General features: G+C 38.4%; 1 long non-coding RNA gene across 1 annotated transcript; it reads left to right on the top strand.

The window, feature by feature from the left end:
* Window positions 1-9,150: 9,150 nt before the first annotated feature.
* LOC136278221 (uncharacterized) lies at window positions 9,151-11,589 on the top strand. Its single transcript, XR_010716258.1, has 3 exons — window positions 9,151-9,224; window positions 10,797-10,892; window positions 11,490-11,589. It is a non-coding gene; the product is annotated as an uncharacterized lncRNA (long non-coding RNA).
* Window positions 11,590-12,168: the final 579 nt, after the last annotated feature.

The following is a 12,168-nucleotide window of genomic DNA, read 5'->3' as shown; positions in this document are numbered from 1 at the left end:
GGCTCGTAATTGAGGACAAGGGTAATTGTGTTGTGGTTATGGACAAACAGCAATATCACGACAAAGCTTTGTCTCTGCTTAATGACAAGAGTACGTATGCTGTCTTTAACTCTGATCCTACCTACCAGTAAAACTCAAAGAAAGTTAAACAAAATGTTGCTTGATTTGAAAAAAGCTGGTATCATTAGTGACTCTACGTACAAAATGTTATACAGTAGTGACGGCTTATGTCCACGTTTTCATGGCTTATCTAAAATTCATAAACCGGCAATTCCTTTGAGACCCATTGTCTCTTTTGTTAATTCTCCGACTTATGCAATTTCTGGTTATCTTGCGATAATTTTGTCGCCTGTTGTTGGGAATACTGATTACTCTGTCAAAAATCCCTGCGAATTTGCGGATTTCATAAGAGATAAAACTCTTAACACTTGTGAAGAATTAGTATCTTTAGACGTTGTTTCGCTCTTCACCAAAATCCCAGTTGATCTTGCCGTCAAGGTTGCGGAGGAATGACTCAGAGAAGATGCTTCCCTGGGACAAAGAACTTCCTTGCCTGTGGAGGATATTAGTCATCTGCTGTCTTTTTGCCTCAAAACCACGCAATTTACATATAACGGCGCCTACTATCAACAAGTTTTTGGTACAGCGATGGGTTCGCCCGTCTCTGCTGTCATTGCTAACATGGTAATGAAGACGTGGAACAAAAGGCGTTAGCCACTTCACCGGTTAAACCCTTTTTCTGGAAATGATATGTCGATGATGTTATTCCTGCGATATCTGGAAATGAAGCGGAGCGCCTCTTGTCGCATTTGAATTCAGTAGAGCCGTCGATCCCATTCACCCTTGAGCGTGAAAAGGATAGACATTTTCCCTTTCTTGGTTTAAATGTGTTCAGGGTAATTTAGAGACAAGTGTTTACTGTAAACCTACCCACACCTCGCTCACAAATACCTCGCTTTCGATTCTCACCACCCTGTTTTCCATAAAAAGTCTGTAGCCAAAACTTTACTTAGGAGGGCTGACTGTCTACCATCTTCACTCGATTCGAAGGCTGAGGAGAGGAAATATGTTTCCAATGTCCTAAAGGCAAATGGCCATACAAAAACTTTTCCCCGTAACTGCCAAAAATCAGTTACAAACAGTAACGCTCTTGACGCAAGGGAACCAGCGACTGGTTTTGCTTTTATTCCTTATATACAGGGTGTTACGGAACCCATCAAGAGAATTTTGAATAGCCACAACGTTAAAGTTGCTCAAAAACCTTTTCAGACTTTGGGGCATATTTTCGCCAAACCTAAGGATCCTGTCACGAAAGAACAACGAACCGACGCCATTTATTCTATTCCTTGCAATGACTGTGTCAGCGAATACATCGGACAGACCAAACGTCAGTTTGGTACACGGTTAAAAGAGCACCAAAAAGCGGTTTTCCTTTGCAAAAAGGAAAATTCAGCTTTATCGGAGCATACATGCCTAACTAACCATACAATTGGGTGGGATAATTCTAAAATTATCACCACTAATCGGCGTTACCACCAGCGCCTTTGTTTGGAGGCTTGGCATATTAACTCCGCTCACGCTCCTTAAAATCGTGACCGTGACGGTTTGCTACCTGACGCCTATTTACACCTCGTCCGAAAAAAAAGGCCGCTAATTAGTGATCATATAATAGGACCTCTTGTTGCAGCGTTTAGATCACCCCTGATGAAGGCACTAGACAGGAGTGTCGAAACGTTGGGTCTATGAATTGTAACTTTTTCGGTTACATTCATTAAATCTGCAAACCAGAGTAGCATCAAACTATTTCCAGTTGGAACAAATAGGCTAGATTGTGCAGTTTGTGCAGTAGATCCTATTAAGCCAGTTATGCATTTTTTCCAGTTGAAGCACTTAAGGTAGTCAGACCATTTTAGATAGATTGTGCAATTTTTGAAGTTAAACTATCCTCGCCAGTTTGACTATGTAACCAGTTGAATCATTTGAGGTGACTTAAGCAGTTTCCGCAGTTGAACTGATTCAGCCAGTTATGAATTTTGGCTGGTTAAACCATTTCAGCTAGTTACGCATTTTGTCATTTTCGCTAGTTTGACCATTTTGAACCACTTCAGCCAATTAAGATACATTGTGCAATTTGTGCAGTTCACCTCGAATGTCTGACAATTCGCCCCGGACAATTAGCCCCCAATTTCAATACAATTCACCCCCAATGTGAAAACACCCAAATTATTGTAGAAAATATAGCTTTTGTCACAAGGCAATCATTTCTTGAAAGAAAAAGAAAACTCGACTACTCGAGTCAACCGAAACCAAAATAATTTACTGATCGTCAATCGCGTGAGCGTAAGATGGTGATACGTGTTCAGTTCTTCGGTTTTAGACGCGCGAGAACGCGTTCGCCCTTATTATACTTATAAATTCGACCGTAGATAGCTTTGTTTCATGTACGATGAGCATGAATGATTCGGTTGACTGACTCGGTGTTTTCACATTGGGGGTGAATTGTCTAAAAATTGGGGCGAATTGTTTGAGGGGCGAATTGTTCCGATACCGTTTACCTCTTTCCGCTGGTTTGACTATTTTAACTAGTTATACCGATTAAGCAAGATTGTGCAGTTGGTGCAGTTGAACCATTTAAGCTAGTTATGCATTTCCTCCGGTTGAACCATTTGAGCTAGTTGGACCATTTGAACTGAGGAGGGCATTGGGGCCCATTAGAAACCTTAAAACCGTAGAAAAAATCATCCAAAACCGAAAAAAAACTCGATCAAAACCGAAAACGGCATGCAAAACTGTCAAAATCGATACACTTTCACATCCCAGTTATTAAAACCCTGATCGTTTCGATACAGTGATGACAAGTGTAGCGTACAGAGCAAACTACACTAATCTCATGACAGGACCATGAATACCATGCACTTGGCATTCGTATCTTCTAGTATCTGCTTAAATTAACAGCTGCGCTCTCGAGGACCTCAAACGTGGTCTCTGCGGACTCAGCAGCTGGTAATGGAGCCTAATTAAATTAAGGAAATTCGCACAAAAGCCCTTCATAGGATTGCAATTTTGCAGTCGCAAAAAGCTATAGCTCTGGAAAGTTTCACCAAAAATCCCTGATCTAACATGTCCATTCGCGAATTAAGACCTGAAAGTTTGGAGATTCCATTGGAATGTTGAATCAATCAGTCACGTATGGCCTGTAACTTGGTCACCAACTTCGAGGTGGCGTTGATAAAGAAACTTTGGAAATGATCCGTGCTTAGCCGTGCCCTACGTGCAGGCGCGTAGCCGTACCCTCCCTTCTTCCCCCCCCCCCACCTCAGGGGAGGGGGAGGGTACGGCTACACGTCAGCTACCTAGGGATCCCTGCGATATTTCAATTGGTTTGTCACTCATTCCTCTCGATAAAATTTGCGTTTAGCGGCTATTCGAGATTAGTGGAGGCGCGTAGTTGCCGCTCAGATCGAAGAGAAACCGGAACCCAAATAGGTCTAATTGGAAAAACCGAAAACTGCATCGGATATCAAAGCCGAAAACCAGTTAGTATTTTTTGCGAAAACCGAAAACCGAAAACAAAATGCTAAAAAAACGGAAAATCCGCAAACCGCAATGACCACCAAACCGAAAAAACGAAGTTTTTTGGCACAAAAACCAAAAAACCGATCTAAAACGTAGCCAAAACTGCAAAACCGAAAATCCTAAATCCCCCCTTTGAACTACTTTAGCCAATTAAGATAGAATGTGAAATTTGTGCAATTTAACTGTTTTCGTTAGTTTGACTATTTTAGGTATTTGAATCTAGATTGTGCAGCTTGTGCAGTTGAACCATTTAAGCTAATTGTACATATTTTCAAGTTAAACCATTTAGCTAGTTTGACCATTTGAACTACTTTAAACAACTACGATATATTTTTCAATTGTTTTCAGTTTAACGGTCTTCGCTCGCTGATTATTTAACCAGTTGAGCCAATTGCGCTGAACTGTAAACTCTTTTTATTACATGAACAACGATTCACTGAAATCAAATGCATAAATCCGCTGAATAAAGCAAAATAACCGAGTCACAAAGGATAAGAAAGCTAAACAAAAACGATCGAATAGTACAAGTTATTTGTGTCTTGTCCCGCTAATAACAAATGAAATCTTGTTCGACAATCTTAGCAGAAACTAAAACTTAAACTCAAAACAGACCATGTGCTCTCGAAAACTTGATATCTTACCGTGACTGCAAAATAACCAGTGGTACACTGAAATATCTACTTGACTGTCCGCATTCGAATCAGTTCGCAGAAATGACATAACTACTTTCTAGGCAGAACCAATTCTGCTAGATCGTGCAGTTTGTGCAGGTTATGCAGTTGAACAATTTAAGCTAGTTTGATCATTTGCACTACTTCAACCAATTAGTTATTCAACCAGTTAAGTTAGTTTGGTTATTTTAACTACTTTAACCAATTATGGTAGATTGTGGAGTTTGTGAGGTTGAACCTTATAAGATGCTTATGCATTTTTTTCAGTTTAACCATTTAAGCAGGTTTGAGCATTTTAACTATTGCAACCAGTTAAGATAGATTGTGCAATTTGTCAGTTTAACTGTTTTCGCTAGTTTGACTATTTAACCAGGTAAACCAATTGCGCTAGTTTAACTGTTTTAACTACCTGAACCAATTCAGCTAGATTGTGCAGTTTGTGCAGTTGAACAATTGAAGCTAGTTTGATCACTTGAACTACTTTAACTAAGTAAGATAGGTTGTGCAATTTGTACAGTTCAACTGTTTCGCTAGTTCGACTGTTTAGTTGAACCAATGAACCATTTCGGAGGCTTGTTGCGCGGATGTGATTAAATTTGGCTGCTTACCTGCTGTAAACTGTCCAGCTTTATAGACTTTGAGTTTTCTACCTGTCGAGATTTACCTGCGTCCCTATACAGTCAGGCGAAGTCTACCGTACGCCGAGCTGATGGACAGCGGTCTGCAATTTAAAGATAGGTGAACTTTACAATTGCGTGGAGTTTTGTGCCAATTAAATGACTGTAAGGTTAGTTGTATTGCTTCTCAGAGCTGGTGGGTACGTGCGGTGAATCAAAAGTTCTAACAGGTTGTGCCCAAAGAGTTCATGCCATGATGCATCTGTTCTTCACAGTTACTATCCAGTGCACAATCATTTGCAAAATTTAGATCACGGATCGTGGTAAGACTGACCTCAAGTGTTTCCTTAAGTCGTCTACGATTGTGAAGCATGTGATCAGTTCTATAACGAGTTTCTACGCCTGCATCACCTTGTGAGAATGCACCTGGAAGCGTTGTTGAGAGCATCATTGAGAAGAAGGTTGGGCGAGAACACATACGTGTTTCAAGCCATTGTTGACCGGGAAATATTTCCACACCTCACTATTTTACAAGTTCCATCATTTCACTAAGAAACTTTCCAATCATGGTGATGATAATAGAGATGCATCTAGCTTTGAAATGACTTTCTATAGATCATCACGACTGACCGTGTCTAACACCTTGGTCAGGTCAACAAAGGTGGTACAGAGGTCCTAGTGTTACTCCTGGATTTTCTCATAAAGTGACGAGCTGTAAATATCACATGTACTGTTCCGCTGCTGCTCGTTCGAAAGCTGCACGGACTCGCGGGCAGGAGACCTTGTTGCAAATGTTTGATGAGTCGATTAGGCATGACTCTAGCAAGGAATTTGCCTAAAACTGACGGCAGTAACGGTGTTCCCTTGTGGTTGTCGCAGGACTGCCTGTTTCCTCGCTCTTACAATTGGACAATGATAGCCTTATTGAAGTCTTGAGATAGAACATCTTTTCTCCAAAAGGATGAGAACATTTCACACAGATTTTGGGTGACTATTTTATTACCTGCCTTTCATATTTACGCAGGGATGGCGTCTGCGCCTGTAGCCAGATGTCTTGCATTTTTCTGAGATGCTCTTGAGTTTACTATTGCAGGCAATAAAGACTTTCATTTCGATACTGATGTTGCGCTGACTTGATAGGCAAGAAAGTGCTTACGTTTCTACTCTAAGAGTTCGTTTATTTCCACGACGTTGTCATCAAACCAATCCTGATTTTCCTAAGAGACCGAGCTTAGCTGTTGCAGTGATGCAGTATAGAAAAATCCACTCCTCTTTAAGACTTGTTTCACGGAAATGGAGATCAGGAAGCTTATCCATGAGGTCACTGATGACTTAAGTTCATTCATTTTCCCGAATAAAAGATTCCAGTTCACAGGGAGGAATATTAATTTCATAATCATCTCAACTATATCTCTGTGGCTTAACGGATGATTCCTTTTTGGTGTTTTAATCTTCTGTAGTGTCACGGTAAGAACTGCAATAACTTAGGTGGCTTCGCCTCCTATAGGAGATGCGAATTTTTCACAACTTGTGCGAATGTTTTAAAGGTGTTTCTGAGAAATTACACCACAATATCTCACATTTTATGCAAAATTTTGTGATTATTTGAAAAACATTGCTGAGATGGTCGGGATTTTTGAAGAAAAATATTTTTAGATTTTTAGAGTTAAAAGAGATTTATAGATATTTTTTTGAAGAATTTCTTGATAGATTTTGGGAATTACGTATCTTGGCCTATTTTGAGATATTAATAAAGTTGTGTTCAATATATGACATGATTTCAATTTGATAGTTCTCTTACTTGATCTTGTGCACCGTGACTTACAGATGAGAACTAGATCCTTGTAACAAGGATTCCCATCCTTCCCATCCTTCACATCCTTTCCTTCCTCCCCGCGAGCCAGTGATGATAAACATTTTTTTTCGAGCTTTCTCTAACTAATTATTTAGCGGTCCTAGATTTTATTTAAATGTAAGAGCTCTTGCTGTTAGGTATCTAAGTGAATATTCTGTGAGGTTTATTGAAAGCAATACTGAGAACTCCTGGAAAGGGTATTTTATTTAACAGGTATGTCACAGCAAGGTGCATGGTGTGATAATCTCACCAATCAAGCAATTGCAGACAGACGAATGATAGAACCAATATGACAGAATCTAATCACTGAACTACTGCATGATGCCACAGATGTTGGAATTTTTCAGTTCGCTCAAATAGATGAAACATAGCATTAACTTGCACTTAGCTCGATCATTAACCATTTACACCCTTAGGTTGGTACTCATATTCTCCACACTGATCTCTCTACATTTCCTGTGGTAAGGACAAGGAGAATTTGTTTAACAATCATAAGCTTTTCAAATTGGTTATTATTTTCATTTTTCTCGTTACCTATACATTCAATTCAAGGTTGATACTGAAATGAGAAATTAGAAGCCAGTCACCCTTTAGAGTTAATGGGTTAATAACTCAGAATTGGACGTGAATGAAATCGCTCTTTTAAAAGAGAAATAAGGGAAAAGAAAGCGTTTTTTTATGACGGAATACAGGAAAAAAGAAAACTGCTGCAAACAAATGGAGATTTAATCATTATGATTACCCCTAGCTTAGTGCGTGGTGAGCCAACATGGATATTCAATTTGTCCTTGATGTTTAAGCTAGCCTTGTGTTATGTATATTTGCTCTTGCACCTCAAAGGCACAAAAAAGCATCGATGAGATTTAGCGAGCTGCTGTGATGAAGCCACAAAATAAAATGATAGTTTTAAGCAATTATTCGGACGTATAGGTAATAAATTGCTAAAAAATGTTGAGATAAGCGCATACTCCATTGACTCTGCATGCACACTTTTACTATCCACACCAGGTCTACATGTTGAGGTCCTTACGATTCAGAGCCCACGTATGCGTCCTAGAGTTTCAAAAAGTCTGATTACAGATTACTTGAGACTCGGAGGGTAACGGAAAGGCTCTGGATGTGCTATAAGAGCCCTGACCCTGCCATCGCTGAGCATTTTTAAGGTCGATTATTGTCGAAAGCGGATGAAATTTTTGGGGTATATTTTTTGTGTTTAACAATTGGTGCCGCTTTACTAATAGCCTTTTGTAACAGGGACGTTAAAGAGCCCTGTGACCTGCATCAGTTCTCTTTTTTTTCTTTTTTCTTTTTTTCTTCCTTTTTTCTCAAACACTTTTTTGGAGCAAAACGGACATATCGTTAAAGATTCCAAACATGATAGGAAAATTAAAGAGAAAATGTTCCCAATAAGGCAAGTGCGAACGGTACCCTAAAACAAAGCACCACCCTAATGGTTACCTCGGCTGAAAACAGCCTACCATTCTCAAATAATGTTGCGCGCGTTGATTCTGTTATTTTTTAACATAGAGAGCAAATTACTAAAGGTTGATTGGTTCAGATAGAGGGAATTGTCCCTTTATTTTGGTAATTGGGGAAAATAACCCAAATTTGAAATATCTTCTGTTCTGATTGGCACCTGAGCAGGCAAGATGGGCGCGGGACTGCCCGCTGTGATTCCGCGCAAAAACAGCTGGCCTCCTTTCCCGTCTCTCGAAATAAACAAGTCTTGATTCGTAATAAAGCGGCGATGTCTTTGCTCTATAATAAATCCGATATTGACCAAGCTTTTTCGGTCGAGGTGGCTGGATATTAGTGTCGTTCTCTTTTTTCCGTTTTTATGGAAATAAAACACAAAAAAGAACTGACCCAATATCTAGCCATCTTGACCTCACGCTTGGTCAATGACGCTTATGAAAAATTGCGTTACTTCCGATTCTTTCCAAATTTGGAGTATAAGATGTTGAAAATTAAAGCCAATTTGGTAGTTAAATATGCACTACACAGCTAATATTTCAAGTTCAATCGGCGTCGATGTGAGTCGATCTTATTTTATCTCCGTTGATGATGATTTAGAGGTTAAATTTAGAGGTTAAATTTATCATTTATGGTGAAGGACGCAGACTTGATCGGGGGGTGGAAATTGAGATCGAGAAATCGAGAGCCATCGAACATATAGTTTTGAAAAGCATAGTCGTTCACCTCCAGTAGCCTATTTCGCATTCGCGTGCAGTTCCTGAGTTTTTATCAAAAATTTGTAACAAGTATCCGAGACCAAAGAGCCCATAATTTACGCCAATGGATGTGACTCAACTATGCGATTCAAACCATGTGACGCGTAATACGATTGGTTGTTTTGTTGCCATAGAGAAATGCATATTTTGATTGTAAGCGATTACTAGTTAGTTTGTACGTGTGTTTTGTTTTAGTCAACTTCAAATTAGGAGCGCAACAAACCATTGTCACATTGGTATTCTTAGCAAAGGAGAAGATGCTATAATTGACGAGGTGAGTGAAACGTTTTCATCGGGTATAAATTGAGAATAACAAGTACAATCTTTTAATGCTTATCCTCAAAAATAACTCAGAATTTTTAAGCCCTGTTCAAACGGTCACGATAGTTCATGATAGTTGAAATAATCATTTGCCGTTATGTTTGCGTTCAAACATCTCATGATAGTTAACAAGTGTTCACCGAAGTGGAGGTAAATATCAGGTAATTTAGTGTCAACAACTGAGTTGAAAACGTAAATTGGCCACCGTAAAGAGTTAAAAAGCTGACGTTTCGAGCGTTATCCCATCGTCAGAGCGATTGACGAAGGACTAGCGCTCGAAACGTCAGTTTTTTTTACTCTTTACGGTGGCCAATTACGTTTTCAACTCAGTTGTTATCTCTAAATTAGCTGCTATACTCTCCCACCGACGCAGCATCACAGTATCTTTAGAAACTTACCCTCTGTATTCATGGGGGTAAATATCCATCATTTTCATCGACACTGAGGTGATTAATTTGTTTCAGTATATATAGTATATCACACAAGAACCATAAACTTAGTTTATTTCTTTTAATATACCGAAAAATGGTGGGAATTCAATTCTTGTTGTTCAATTTTTTCTCATCATCTGTTCGGAGGTGAATGGTACTTGCCATTCAATTCTGAACTAGCCAATCAGCACATGAAAAAAAAACCATTCACTGAATGTGTGTTATATACTAATTGATTATAGCTGTTGAAATCATACAATGGGATTTTACTGCCGGCTGATACCTAGTCTCTTAGTGTGTGAAATTGTAAGCAAAATATCAGCCAAGAAGAGTACTTATCGCCACAGTTTTAGAGAACATTAATGTAGAACGACTCTTCTAAAGAGTTGCTTGATCACCACAAATGAAGCAGGAAGGAGTGGATATGAAGTCAAGAAGTTGCAAGCAGAAGACAGAAGCCTTTAACCCTTTAACTCCCAGATCAAATTTGTCATTCTCCTCACTGTCAACCATACAATTCTTATGATGTTAGTTCAGATAATTTAGTATTGGATCAACAAATTATCCCCTAATTTATATTTTTTGCTATTCTCATGACTTATCTGGTTGATATTGCATTGATATTGTAAGGAGAAATTCTGTCTTGGTCACTCATGGGAGTTAAAGGGTTAAGGAGATGTTGAAAATGAACTTTGAGACAACCTATAAAATTTTGACAACTATTTTACCCCTCTTATGATTTTCCATTTCAGTTTGAGCCTATTTTTGGCAAAACCACAGACTGAAAAACTAGTTGATTATAGTTTGAGTTCAAATGTGCACCATAGTTAGTTACTATCATATCAGTTACCATTTCTATAGGGCTTTGCAGTAAATCAGGGTATATGTTTTGAACTTGATATGTTGACTTCATTTGAAATACATTTTTGTTTCAATGTGTTGGTGTTGACCCCCAAATTTCTTCTGCTTCTGCTGCCCCCAGTTCTGTTTCGCCAGCAGTTAGTAGTCTCGTATTTTTAAAGAGCATCAGGTTTATTTTTCTGATGAGAGTGCTATATTCAGGCCTGAAATTATACTTCGGTTCATTTCCCCAGGGACATTGTGAGACAGTTTTGTGAATTCCCTGAGAATGATTTATCATCTGTGAATACTAAGCCCACTGCTCCTCATATTTCCTAACCAAACCCAAAGTGAGTTTAGGAGTATTTCAGCTTTCTCTGGGAACAACATATGCTTTGTGGTGTATCATAAAATGAAAAGGGGATATTTAAAAGTTTGGTTTTGCCATAGTGCCTGGAAGTGCATGCTAGAAATGATTGAAATTGCTTTGCATTGTGTCATACCGAAGAGTGTCATAGCTTATTGTTTTGCAAAAAATATTTCCCATTTTAATCACTGTCAATGGTTTTAGATGTTTTGTTACTCAAAGGAAATACCAAAGAAGAGACAAAAAAACAAAATAATTGAAGATGCAAAAAAAGAAAAAAAAAAAAAGAAGTGAAGAATGTCATAAAAGCCACTTTGCAGCATTCATTTTAACTTTGTCAGTCATGAGTTATGATAGTTGTGTTTTGATGCTAGTTTTGCCAAAGAGACCTCCTATTGATTAGCAGGGATAGTGGAGGGCATATTTATTTACTTAGTAACACTTCAAACCTGCTCCCATGCTGACACACCCCCATTTTTCCCAAAAATATTTCTTCCTAGTAAGGGTTTGACTGATATTGGAAAACATGAAAATTTTGTGAAAAGATTTAGAATTTACTTTTCTCCTTTCAAATTTTCAGGAATGTGGCTGACATCTGGAGGATCAATTTTGTATTACTTCATAATAATTATTCATAATAATTACTGACATTTTGATGAAAAATCTTTTTTTCCTGAAATATGATAACAAATTAATGCTAATTTTTCTGAAATTCTTATTTTAATACACTTTAATGTAAGATAATGTAGGGCCTTATTGCTATAAATACATGTAGAGGTAAAAAAATGAAAACACAGTGTGGTCAATTTCATGTATTTTTGGGGGCCATAGATGAGTTAAAAGATGCAAGATCAGTACTAATATATATGGCCTAAATGTAAATGAGTGAGCCATTGTTTTATATATGTTAGTGCATCTAGTTCAATCTGTTTCCTAAGGACTGTGAAAGGTGTTCACTGTAGTTTAGGGTAACACTTTGGAGTCAAGGGAAAGATCATTTTCCTTGATGAAAATTGAATTAGTTGGTAGTGACAAAACTAATCAGTGATTGGTACAGCATTCTGTGCCACACAGCTTTGGTCCCATAACATCTACTTTGTCAGTTTTTCTAAGTCATTGCATAATCTGGTGACTGACATAATATGATATGTCTCTGTGTAGAACAGCCCACACATTACTCAAAGTTCTGCTAATAGACAGACATCTTCTGATTGGACATGGCACTACTGGATGTACTGAAAGAATGATACATAAGGGAA

Source organism: Pocillopora verrucosa, chromosome 14, assembly GCF_036669915.1.
Source record: "Pocillopora verrucosa isolate sample1 chromosome 14, ASM3666991v2, whole genome shotgun sequence".
Classification (NCBI taxonomy): domain Eukaryota; kingdom Metazoa; phylum Cnidaria; class Anthozoa; order Scleractinia; family Pocilloporidae; genus Pocillopora; species Pocillopora verrucosa.
Note: the sequence above shows the minus strand (reverse complement) of the source record. Positions and strands in the feature narration are given on the sequence as shown.